We start from the raw sequence: 12,086 nt of genomic DNA, 5'->3' as shown, positions 1-12,086 counted from the left end.
ATCAAGGCTGTGTATTCATTTTCCCAAATGTGAGTTGGCCCCATGGGCTATTCAAGGTGTGCTAAGAAATTAAATAGTCTTATTCTTCCCTGCTGATAGCTTGTTAGCTGTGCAGAGCTGGTGTGCCTGTGCTGGGGATGCTGTGTGAGCAGGCAGAATATTCACCTGAGTAAATACTCCCCCACTAATGAGAAGTAGCTGAGAGATATTTATTTTTTTCTTCTTCTTCCTTCCTCATGGGATTTATTTATTTACTTATTTTTTTCCCCAAATTACCAGTCAAACCTATCTAGAAAAAGCAGCTTTTCTCCTTCTTGTTTTCCTCATCTAGTTTTGGGGTCATGGTAGGGTTTCCTTCACCCCACTGCAGCACCCTTTGCTCCACCAGCTCCTTGTGCCCAAGAACCACATCAGCTCTTTAACTCCTCTCTCTGCAAACTGACTGCACCACAGCACACAGGAAAGCTGTGACTGCTGGGCAGGGAGCAGGGTGTCCTCAGGGTGTCCCCAGTGCCCCAGCTGCTCCGTGGGTGCCACTGTGGCTGGGATGCTCCACTGACCTTTCCTCTGTGCACTGCAGGCTTTCTGTCTATAGCTTTTGTGTAGATGTCAAATCCCAGCCTGTTCCCATGGATACAGGAGAATGTAGAGAGAGAAGAGCTGCCTCCTTGCTTTATCTTCCTGTAGGGTTTATATACCTCAGATTTTGGGTTACGGTGGCCTCCGTGGGCAGTGGCTGTAAAGGGCAGGGGGTGGGTGCAGCAATTACTTCTTGTGTCTTTAATTGCAAGCCAGTCTCCCAAATGTAACGCATCTTCTTTTCGCACCGCTTCATCTTTGGATCTCTGGTCAATTCAGTCTTTGTAGAAGAAAGATACTCCTTTTTAATTATTATTACAATTTGTAATACAGGAAAGAACTATTTCAACCAAAAAATTACCCTCACTCCCCTGTGTTGCCAGATTTTATCCCAAGGGCTGGATTCAAGGAATACCTTGACTCTGGATATTTTCATATCTTGAGCAGTTTGTGCCATGATGTTCTGTGGACTCTGCCCAGCATTTTTAATCAAACCACCCCAGAATTCCCCAAACCTCATCCCTCTCTCCATTTCCAGTGAAATTCACACAGAAATTGTGATGAATATGCCTTGAAAATACGCAGCACCAGCAGTCAAGGTTATTCCCCAAAAAGCCTTTGTTTTTTGTCATCGGCTCTGGACAAATCTCCTGGCTATGATGAGATGCAGCTGCTTTTAATCTTTAATGTTGGGAAAGTGTGCATTCATTTTCTTGAAGGCAGACCAGGTGTGACAGGGGTGCAGAGGAGGTGTTCCATGGCTTGTGCTTGTCCAGGTTTGCAGCTGCTCAAACTGGGCCTGCTGCAGCTCCGTGTGCCCAAAGGGCTGCACCAGTCCTGGTTAAATGGCTCATTTTGGATCAAAGTCCTTCCTACCCCAATTAGTCCCAGCCACCATCAAACACCCCTGAATCTGCATGTAGATAAATCCCCAGAGCTGAGATTCAGCTTTGTTGCTAATTAGCAAAGTGTTTAGGCACGTGCTGAAGCCCCTCGGACTCCAGCAGGATCCACCTCAGAGCCAAAATTAAGGCCAAGCAAAGCTCTGCTGAACAAGAGCTGCCTTTGTTTAACAGCACTTGGTAGCTGGGTTTTGTATCAAGGAGCTGGAAGGCACAGAAGAGGAGACAGTACAGAGACATAACCATGAATTTATTATTTTCTACAGTGATAACTTTTTTAATGAGGTGCATGTTCACAAAAATGTAACCCTGAGGTTCTCACATCTGCCTGACATCCTGACACACGCCAGCTTCCCGCTGCAACTGCAGGGGAAAACCTGCCAAGGAAGCTGAAAGGTGTTATTTAATTAATAACAGCTAATTTGAATAAATACTGGAATGTCACTCAGCTGCTCCCAAGGGGAGTGTGGGGAGTTCAGCTCCGTGGAAAGGGAACACGATCGGAGTCACGCAGGAGAAGGAGCACAGTGTGTCCTGTCAGTGCAGGTCAGATCCTGCTCAATTGTCTGGCTTTAATAAGTAAATCTGCGGCATTAACTTTAGCATAACTGAGTGCTGTGGGGGTCTTCATGCTGGTTTAATCTGCCTCCAGCTCGGCTCATCAAAGGCTGCAGAAGTGAGGGGATAAGAGAAGAATCAGTGGCACAGGCCAAGGCTGTGCTGTGCCCCTCCAGCATCTTAAATTGAGATAATATGGCTTTTAAAGCTGCCCTGCTTCAATGCTAAACAAGCTCAAATATCCGAGTGAGAGCTCTTGATTATCCTGGAAAAGCAAATTGTGCTATATTTTAGCAGAAATTACAGGGTCTGTTTCTGGAGAGAGCATCCCCAGCTCCTGCTGCATTTAAATTTTGGGATGACCCGTGTTTGTCCAGGACAATAGGACTATATATTATTTAGTGTAATTATTCATAATTCAGATAAACACAGAAGGTCTCTCCAGCAGTGGAGAACACGTACATTTAAAATCCCCATCAAATTATTTATTTTCATATAAATTATGTACTGTCAAAACTGTTCTGCTGATCTGAAGGTTAAAGGCTTCATCATGGAAATGCAGCAGCCCCCTGTCATCTTGATCAGAATGTGATTATTTACAGGAAAAAAAAGCATCCTGGTGGCTGTGGATTTCCTATTGATCTGCTTCAGCAGCCCTGTCTGACTGAGAACAGCTGAAATATATGAAATAAAAACACAAACCTACAGTTGTTTTATCTTCCCATAAAAAGTAGGTCATATCCCCAAGTGAGCTGTATTTTATTCATGTAAATACATTTTTACAATTAAAAATGCAACAAAAACTATGTTCATGTCAACAGAGCTGAGCCTGGTGAAACTGGGTTAGGCTGATGCCAGGGCTTCCTTGGGCAACACCTTGCTGATGGATGAGCAGCTCCCTCACGCCTCTGCTGTGGCTGTGGGACCCCAAGCCACACATTTTGGAGCAGGAAAGTGAAGCAGCAGAAGAGTGAAGGAGCTTAAAGCTCTCCAGATTGAGCTCCATATAGGAATAAGTCTGGCTGCTATTTTGAGGAGTTGTTTAATAATGTTAAACTGATGACAGGCTGAGATTATAACACTGCCACCTCCACGCTCCTGGGGGCTTTTTCTTCCTCACTCCCACCCCATAGCCAGTTCTGGTCTATTTGCATTTTCCCAAGGCAATTAGCATGCTCCAGAGGCTCTGGAGCAAGCTGGGAATTGCCTTGCACAAGGGGAGCAGACAAGGCCCCTCTCCTGCTGTGTACCTGGACTTTATTCAGCAGCAGCCCCTGCATTGTCATCCGGTCCAGGAAAATATTTTGGGGCAAATCAGAGCTGATTCTGGGGCTAAGAGCTCACCCCACAGGTACCATGTGTGGGGCTGCAGCCTGTGGGAGAACACACCTCTGTCTCAGCTTTCCTATTTATAAACCAGAAAATGTACTCTTGATTGGCAGCTTGGCACCTGGGGACCTCTGGGTGAAGCGTGCTGCCCTTAGCATGCACACAGATAATTAATGATTTCTTTTCTGGAGGTTTAATGGCTCACTTGGGCTGCATGGTGATCAGCACTGAGCTCCTCTTCACAGGATGCTCTCTCCCCAGTGAGGGGCTTGCAACAGAAATTGGAGCTTCTTATAGAAAATGTCCTAACAGGGATGTCAGGGCTGTCTGAGGGACCTGCATCACCAAAAAATCAGAGCCTGCAGCAGAGGCAGAAGAAAAGAAAAAGCTAAAAAAAATGGGTCTGTCTGCCATATTTTTCTATTTTTCTTGTGCTTCTTTTGTAATAAGGGAAAAAAGAAAGGGTTTGGCTGCAACTGGCTATTGTTTGAGAACGAGGGTGAGAAGGTGATGCCCTGAAGTTCCCAAAGATGGAGGTGTGGGCTCAGGTCAGTGCCTCCTCTGCAACCATCACTGAGCCACTAATGGTCAGAAGAAACATTATTTCCTCTCTTTTCTCAGGTCTGTTGTTGTTTCAACTGATGTCATCAGCTGGGATTTTTTGGTTGGTTGGTTATTCCTCGTGGTATTGGGGGTACAATTGTCCTTCCATGCACATCACCTTTTCCCAGCTGGCAAGGAGCAGCTGCTTGCATGCCCCATGCTGGAGCTGCACAAGGAAAAAGAGGTTAGGAAGATCAAAATGCAATTTCAAGTAGTGTGAAAATAGACCTGTCAACCTGGCCTATTTGCTTAAGGGTCCTTGGGCTGTGTTTGGTTGAGTTTTTTAAGGTGTCAGGAAAGATGCTGGAAAAAAAATTAGGTTTCATTTAGCTCAGAGTAACAATTAAAACTTGGAATGATCAGGGCCTGTTTAGGCAAATCAATTAAAAGATTGGCACATAAATTACACGTACCTTCATCTTGCACTGTTCCTGTCATGCTGGGAGAGCTTCAGACTGGGACTTTTGAAGGTGAGGCCACTAATCCAACATGTGCTTCCATCAGCCAACCCTACAACTGCCCTTCCTGACCCTCTGGCTGGTCTCTGACCTGGGACATTGTGGGCTTCTCCCTCGGGAGGTTTTCTCCATCATCAGCTCCTCCGGCCTCTTTCATGGGAAGCAATTTCACTCTGCATCCCCAGGAGTTTGGAGGAGGAGGCACATCCCACTGGCTGCTCATCCCACCCCAGGGGCTGTGGCTTTCAGTGGGATATCAGTGGGAAAACCCCGGGGGTTATCAGTGGGACATCAGTGGGATAACCCTTGGGGTTATCAGTGGGATATCAATAGGATAACCCTTGGGGTTATCAGTGGGATAACCCTTGGGGTTATCAGTGGGATATCAATAGGATAACCCTTGGGGTTATCAGTGGGATATCAATGGGATAACCCTTGGGGTTATCAGTGGGATATCAGTGGGATAACCCTTGGGGTTATCAGTGGGATATCAGTGGGATAACCCTTGGGGATATCAGTGGGATAACCCTTGGGGTTATCAGTGGGATATCAATAGGATAACCCTTGGGGTTATCAGTGGGATATCAATAGGATAACCCTTGGGAAGGGCAGAGAGGTCAGAAACCCTTAGGAAGTCCAGTCCCTATTTCACACTCCCTCAGCAATGGATTTAACAACTTTCACAATATACAAAGAAATTTGGAAATAATTTAGAAGATAATTGGCATTTGAAACAGAGAGAGTCTGAAGGGACCATGGGCACAGCACAGAAGATATTGGACATAGAAAGACTTTGGATATAACAGGACCCTTCAGTCTAGAGGACAAAGGCTGGAGGAGCCTGGAATGGGATAAAATCCAACCAAACCTGTTCAAGAGCAGCTCCTGGTCTCAGCTTCAGCCCAGCAGCCGTGCTGGTGTTCAGGCTCTCGGGCTGTTCCCAACATCCTGGGCACACAGTGGGGCTTGGGAGCAGCAGTGGCTGCTGTGGCACCCCAGCTGCAGCAATCATTGCATCAAATATTGGTGATGCAGAGGGAAGCAGGGAGCTGCCAGCCCCCTGCCCATGTGCCAGCAGGCCACACTCCAGGCTGCCAGCGTGGTTCTGTGACACCGTAAGTGCTTGGGAGGGCCTTGAGGGACCACCAGCAAGGCTGAGGGAAGGCCCAGGGATGGAAATACTGAAGAGCAGCCAGGATGGCTCCCTAAAAACCACCTCAAGGAGGGCCTGTCCTGCTCTGAGGGCTCTATTTGTGCTCCAGCTGTGGCTGAAGGAGAGCAGCAGCCAAACAGAAGCTGGAATGATGAGGGACAGACTCACTGGATGATTGGCAGTGTGGGCATCAGCCAGGGCTGTGTGCCAGCACCCAGAATCACTGAGCCCCTGCTGGGCTCCCCAAATTCTGGGGGAAGTTTGAAGGAACTGGGGTTGTTTAGCCTGGAGAAGAGGAGGCTTAGAGGTGACCTCATTGCTCTCTACAACTTCCTGAAGGGAGGCTGTAGACAGGTGGGGTCGGTCTCCTCCACCGGGCAGCAAGTGACACAACACGAGGACACAGTCTCCAGCTAGGTCAGGGAAGGTATAGGCTGGATATTAGGAAAAAGGTTTTCACCAAAAGAATAATAAAATACTGGAATTGTCTTCCCAGGGAGGTGGTAGAATCACCATCTCTGGATGTGTTTAAAAGAAGACTGGACATGGCACTTGGAGCTCTAGTCTAGTTGAGGTGTTAGGGCATAGGCTGGACTCGGTGATCCTAGAGGTCTCTTCCAACCTCATTATTGTGTGGTTCTGTGATTCTTACTGCAGGCAGGTTCTGGGCAGGGAGCTGCTGGGATAAATCCTGCTTCTCCTCAGTGCCAGGACACAGGGTCTGCCCTGCACACCCCTCTAGCAGCAGGCTCCAGGGCCAGGACAGACTCTCAGCCCTGCCCTCCCCGCCCAGGCTGGGCTGGGCTTCAGCCCTGGAAATTCATGACATTTGTTTTTTCACTTCCAAATGCCCCAGGGTGCCAAGTGCCCAGCTGAGAGGTGCTGTCACCCCTGGGACAAGGGCTTGTCACCAGGAGCAGCCTGAGGAGCCCATCTGCCTGGCACAGGGGGAGGGAGTGACCCCTGCCAGCTCCAGTGCTGGCACCTGGTCCAGGCAGGGATGGATAAAGAGCAGCTGGAGTGCCCCCACCCATTCTTCCTTCATGAAAGCCACAACAGGTTGTACAGTTCATCTTTAATCCCAGAGAAAGAAGAGCTGAAAATGTTTAAAATGGGGAGTTTTGAACACTTTCATGTTCCTTTTTTTTTATTTTTTACTTTAAAATATTGTTGAATGAGCATGTGGACCAGCTTCCCCCTGAACTGCTCGTAGCTGAAACGCTCAGTTCCAGAGGCACTTAGTAATAATTTTTTTCCTCTCTAGGAGAAAATGTCTTTTCAGGGGCTGGCGCTGGGGGACACTGGGGCTGGGGACACCGGGGGTCCCTGTCCCCGCCGCTGGTTTCGCAGCTCCCTCTCCTGCTCCTGCGGCGGAACAGCAGCCGGGAGCGCTGCGAGGCTCCCAGAAACTGCTTTTTCCATCTCCAGCGATCCTGAAAATGCTCCTCAGCGACCTTGAGCCCTACTTATCATTTTTGGGAGCCCAGGCCGCTGAAAATGGAGATGAAACTCTTTCTGGAGAGGCGACAGAGAGGGCTGCCCTCTGGAAATGATGCTGCTCCTGCAGGAAGATTTTTGGTTTTTTTTTCAAAAAGTAAAAGCAAATCTCAGAGCCCTCTCTCAGGTGTAATTCACACAGGCTGTCAGGAATTTAATAAAGCAAAAATATTTAAAGACAACAAGAAAACAAAAACTGAAACAAGAAAAATACTAGGGTATGCTTAGATTTTAAAAAGTTTAGATAAATACTGCTTAAGAGTAGAAAGGAACAACTAATAAGGGTTAAAAAGTGTAAAGTCACTCCACTGGTGACAAAACTGTTGTTTTGGGACCAAGCAGTGACCAGAGAGGAAGGAAACCTTCCCCAGCTCTGGGCAGTGCTCCCGCTGGGGTCCTGCAGTGGTCACAGTCCCAGCTGCTCACTGTGGTTCCAACCAGACGTGTCCCTGCTCCAGCAGAAGCCCTGGGGCTGCTGGAGGGATGTGGAAAACATTGTAAGGGAGACACAGGCAATGAAAGCACCACCAGAGCCTGGTTTCTGGTAGTAGGTGGATGCTCTGATGTCTGCTGGAGATTCCTTCCTGCAGCAATCCTTTCTCCAGGAGAGGCTTTAGCAGCCTCTCCTCTTCCATCCAGCTGTTTGCAGTGACTCTGTAGCACTCTTACCTTGCTCCAGCTGGGATCCTGCAGCAAACTAAAACAGCTGAGAAGTTCAAAAGGTGCAGACAGAGACTGGCAGGTCTGTGGACCATCATACACTGACCACATAAAGCAGGCTTTCTTAAAAAAATGGTAAAAAAAAAAAAAAAAAGCTGAAAAAGGGTTACAAATTCTTAGCAGACAGGGAAGAGGCAATAAAATATGAAAGTGCAGAATAAAGGACTCCTGGAGTACCACTTTAAGTAGTGCTGTGACAGGGGAGATGTTGCACCTTTGAGCAGTGAAAGCCAAACGAGAATGTGGGCTTGGAAAAAGGAATCAGAAGGCACAGAAACAGAGGAGCCACTTAAACCAGTGGGACAGCACTCAGTCCTGTGCTGGTGGTAGCAGAAAAGTGGAATCAGGGATTTTCTGGAAAGCAGCATCAAAGCCATAGCAGCAAACATCCAGGTAAAGCTTTCCTGAAAGCCTGAGATCCCACTGGTGGCTGTCTCACCCTATCCAGCACAGATTCCCAGCCCTCCTGTCCCCACCTGGAGCCTCTTGGAGCTGGATAATTGATTTTGTTCTGAATGTTCAACTCACTGGTGGCTCTGAGCACTGGCAGGAAACCCTCCCTGTGGGTGTCAGGACCCTGCTGCCAGATGCTGTCACATGTGGCTGCTGAAGATTGCAGTGGAGCCACATTTTCTGTGTAGAAATGCTGAGTCCATGACATCCAGTGACAGGTACCTCACTCCTGCCTTTGCTCAGACATTGAGGATACTCCACATTTCCACTGCTGGACATGGCACAGCAGAATGGAAGCAGATGCCCCAAAAGGGAAAGAGCCTGCCACAGGGAATATCCTGCCCTTCTCTAGCTCCATAGCTCCAGGGCAGGAGCTTTATCATACAATAATGGAGCAGGTTTTTTTATTCTGGCAAAGAAATGTGTCAATAAACAGCTCTTTGGTGTGATTTCTGCCAGCTGAGCTTTGATTCGTGTGGCCTCTGCAGCCACCTCAGGCACACAGATGCACAAAACACATGGATTTTGTTGCTAAGAGTTGAAAGCCTCAGTGTGGACAAAATTGACCCTTTAATAAATGCTGTCCTAATGAGAGCTGCCTCACTCCAGCCAGGCTGCAGCACTGGGCAGCTCAAGCTGGGTTGCTCCTGATTAATTATGGACAGCCCAGAGAGGAGGATCAGGGGAAAGGATTCCACAGAATTTGATACTCTGTGCCTGTGGTGACCATCAATGCCACTCACTCCACCAAATGTGGTGGTGTTTTTGGGTCCCAGGACAAGGGAAGAGATAAGAATCTTGACTCCATGTTTCAGAAGGCTGATATATTATATTATATTATATTATATTATATTATATTATATTATATTATATTATATTATATTATATTATATTATATTATATTATATTATATATTATATATATATTATATTATATTATATTATATTATATTATATTATATTATATTATATTATATTATATTATATTATATTATATTATATTATATTATATTATATTATATTATATTATATTATATTATATTATATTACATATGCTGTATTAAAACTATACCAAAAGAAATAGAGAAAGGATACATCAGAAAGCTAGAAAGGAATGAAGAAGAAGGAATAACAAAAGCTCCTGACTGTGCAGAGCCTCGACACAGCTGGCTGTGATTGGTTATTAAGAAAAAACAATTCACAGGAGACCAATCAAAGATGCCCGTGTTGGTAAACCTTCTCCAGACCACATTCCACAGCCATCAGATAGCTATTGTTTACATTTCCTTTCTGAGGCTTCTCAGGAGAAAAATCCTGGAAAGGGGATTTTCATAAAATATCACAGTGACGTGTACCCTTGGAGTCCAGGGCAATTTCAGAGGCTTACAGTCCAGGCCACTCTCACCTCTCTCATCTGAGTGGCTTTTAGGACACCATCCACATATGCAATAGCCTTCCTTCTTCTGCTGGAGCTTCCCAGGACTCTAGGTTTTCTGCAAGCTGTTCTCCAAACAAAGTGGGGGAGTTTTTAAATCCTTGAGGCAACGCCGTTCGTATGAGCTGAGTTTTGCACCCACTTCGGGGGATTTCCCATTTGAATGCAAAGATTTTCTGGCTGGTTTCATGGATAGGGAGGCAAAAGAAGGCATCTTTCAGATATAAAATGGTAAACCAAGTTAACTCAGGTGTTAAGCAGGTTAGCAAAGTATATGGATTTGCTAGCAGGGATATAGATCTTCTGTTACTTTGTTGACAGCCCTTAGATCCTGTACTACTCAATGTGACCCATCAGGCTTTCAAACAGGTAAATTGGAGCATTGAAACCAGACTGGCATTCTTTAAAGAACCCTAACTGCAAAAAGTTCTCTCCAAAGGCAAGGAAAGAAGGAAGAAAGGCAAGGAAAAGGAGGGAAGATGGGGCAGAAAATGTCCATGCTGTACAAGGGCAGGTGAATGCATCCTCCTTCATCCAACAGTGGCTTGCTGAGGACCACAGCGTGGCAGGAGTAGAGAGCACAGAAAATTCCTCATAAACTAAAGATGTGCAGAGAGCAAGAATCCCTCTCAGTTTATCTGTTGCTGTAATTTTGAAAAGAAAACAAATTAAAGTGGTTTTTATTAATGAAAGAGCCTTTCTGAGGAAGCTAAAGATCTCCTCAATATCTGCTTGCAGTATTAAAGGGAATAAATCATTAAATGCACTTTGAGATGCAGTCACAGGTACCAGGATAAATCAATCCCCCAGAAAAAGAAGCATCAGCCAGGGGTATTATTTTCAAGTGCTCTTCAGAGCAATTTCAAGGTGTGCAGGTCAGTGCTGCAGGAGAGCACCTGTGTCCCCTGACACCAATAACCCCCTGCAGCACACAGATCTCAGCCCATGGGGAAAGCTGCTGATTTCTGTGCATCCATGGAGGAGCCTGGAGCTGGGCTGGGGAGAAACAGCATTCTCTCTTTGTAATGGTGCTAATGGAGGAAAAAAAAACCAAAAAAAAACAAGCCTCAACTTCAGCAATAGAAGAATTAGCCTGACAGATGGCTTGCAGAAAAAGAAAAACCATCTCGGGTTTTGAGATTTGTGCTGACTGAGGCACAGAAAGGAGCCATTGCAATTAGCATTTGTGCCGAGTAATTGAGGAGCATTGAGACAACCAACCCAATTTGCCGCCATTGTCGAGCCTTCGTTGTTCTTGATTTTGGGGTTTTGTTTTCTATTTTCCCTTCAGTCACAAGTCTGGGGACAGACAAAGTGCCACTTTGGTTTTTGCCTTGCTCCTGGGGAGGCAGGCTGGGGGCTCATCCCATCTCAGCTTCCCTGGGAGCCCGGGCTTGTTCCTGCCTGGCTGGCAGCTCCATCAGGAAGCAAACACTGATCCATCAGCCTGGCTTGAGGCACAGGGTCCGGAGCCCTGTGGCCACGTGCAGCTGTCACTTTTCATTGCTGTAGCACAAAGCCAGCCCTCTCTGCGATGGAATTCCTGCCTCCATCAGATTTCCTCCCGAGGAAATGCCTCCACACACGCTGCAAGCCAAGGCCCTGGCACCCATCATTCATCTGTCTCCTTCTCTTGGGAAATTAGCCTGGAAATGCCAGTGCTTCTCCTGCTGCCCGTGTTTCTGGGCTGTGGCTGTGCCCCAAGCTCCGGCACAGGGCACGTAGCAGTGGGGATTAACCCCAAATCACCCCAAACAGCCCCAAAACTCCTCTCACTGCTCCCTACACACCAATCCTGCCCACAGAAAAATGGGAAAATCCTCCTCCATGCGAGTTATATCCTTTCAGGGACAGAAGGTGGCAGACGAGTTTGCTCTGAGTGCTTGGAGAAGTAGCTGTGACATGACTCAGAAGTTGAAGAACATTGAATTTCTGGGTGGCTCCCACCCCCCAGCCCAGGGCAGCAGCCCCACGGTTGCTGTCACCTCTACAGGTGCCTGGCACAGGCTCTGCTGGAAAAGCAGCACCTCACCCACAGCTGAGCCCTGGACAGGGCTGGGTTTGCTAAAGCCTGAGCATTTCTGTTGTGAAAACTATCTTGGTTATTTTTTACTTTTGGTGGTTAAGCTACAGGCATAGCAAATCAGGATTTAATAAAATCTTTCAAGTTATGAATTTTTTCTCAGTGTTTGGGGTTTTTTTTGTGAGGTGCTCATATAGCCATCATATAGCCAGCAGCCAAGAGACATCTGAGAACAGACCAATGGAACCAATCCTGGCATGGCCCATGCAAGAAGCAACACAGGCAGGACAAATGTGCCTTTTTTTTTTTTTTTCCCTCTGCATCTTTGCAGGACAGTCATTTTTTTTTTCCCAGTGCAAAAAAATAAGAGAAGACAT

Source organism: Motacilla alba, chromosome 18, assembly GCF_015832195.1.
Source record: "Motacilla alba alba isolate MOTALB_02 chromosome 18, Motacilla_alba_V1.0_pri, whole genome shotgun sequence".
NCBI lineage: Eukaryota > Metazoa > Chordata > Aves > Passeriformes > Motacillidae > Motacilla > Motacilla alba.
This window is presented reverse-complemented; position numbering follows the sequence as displayed.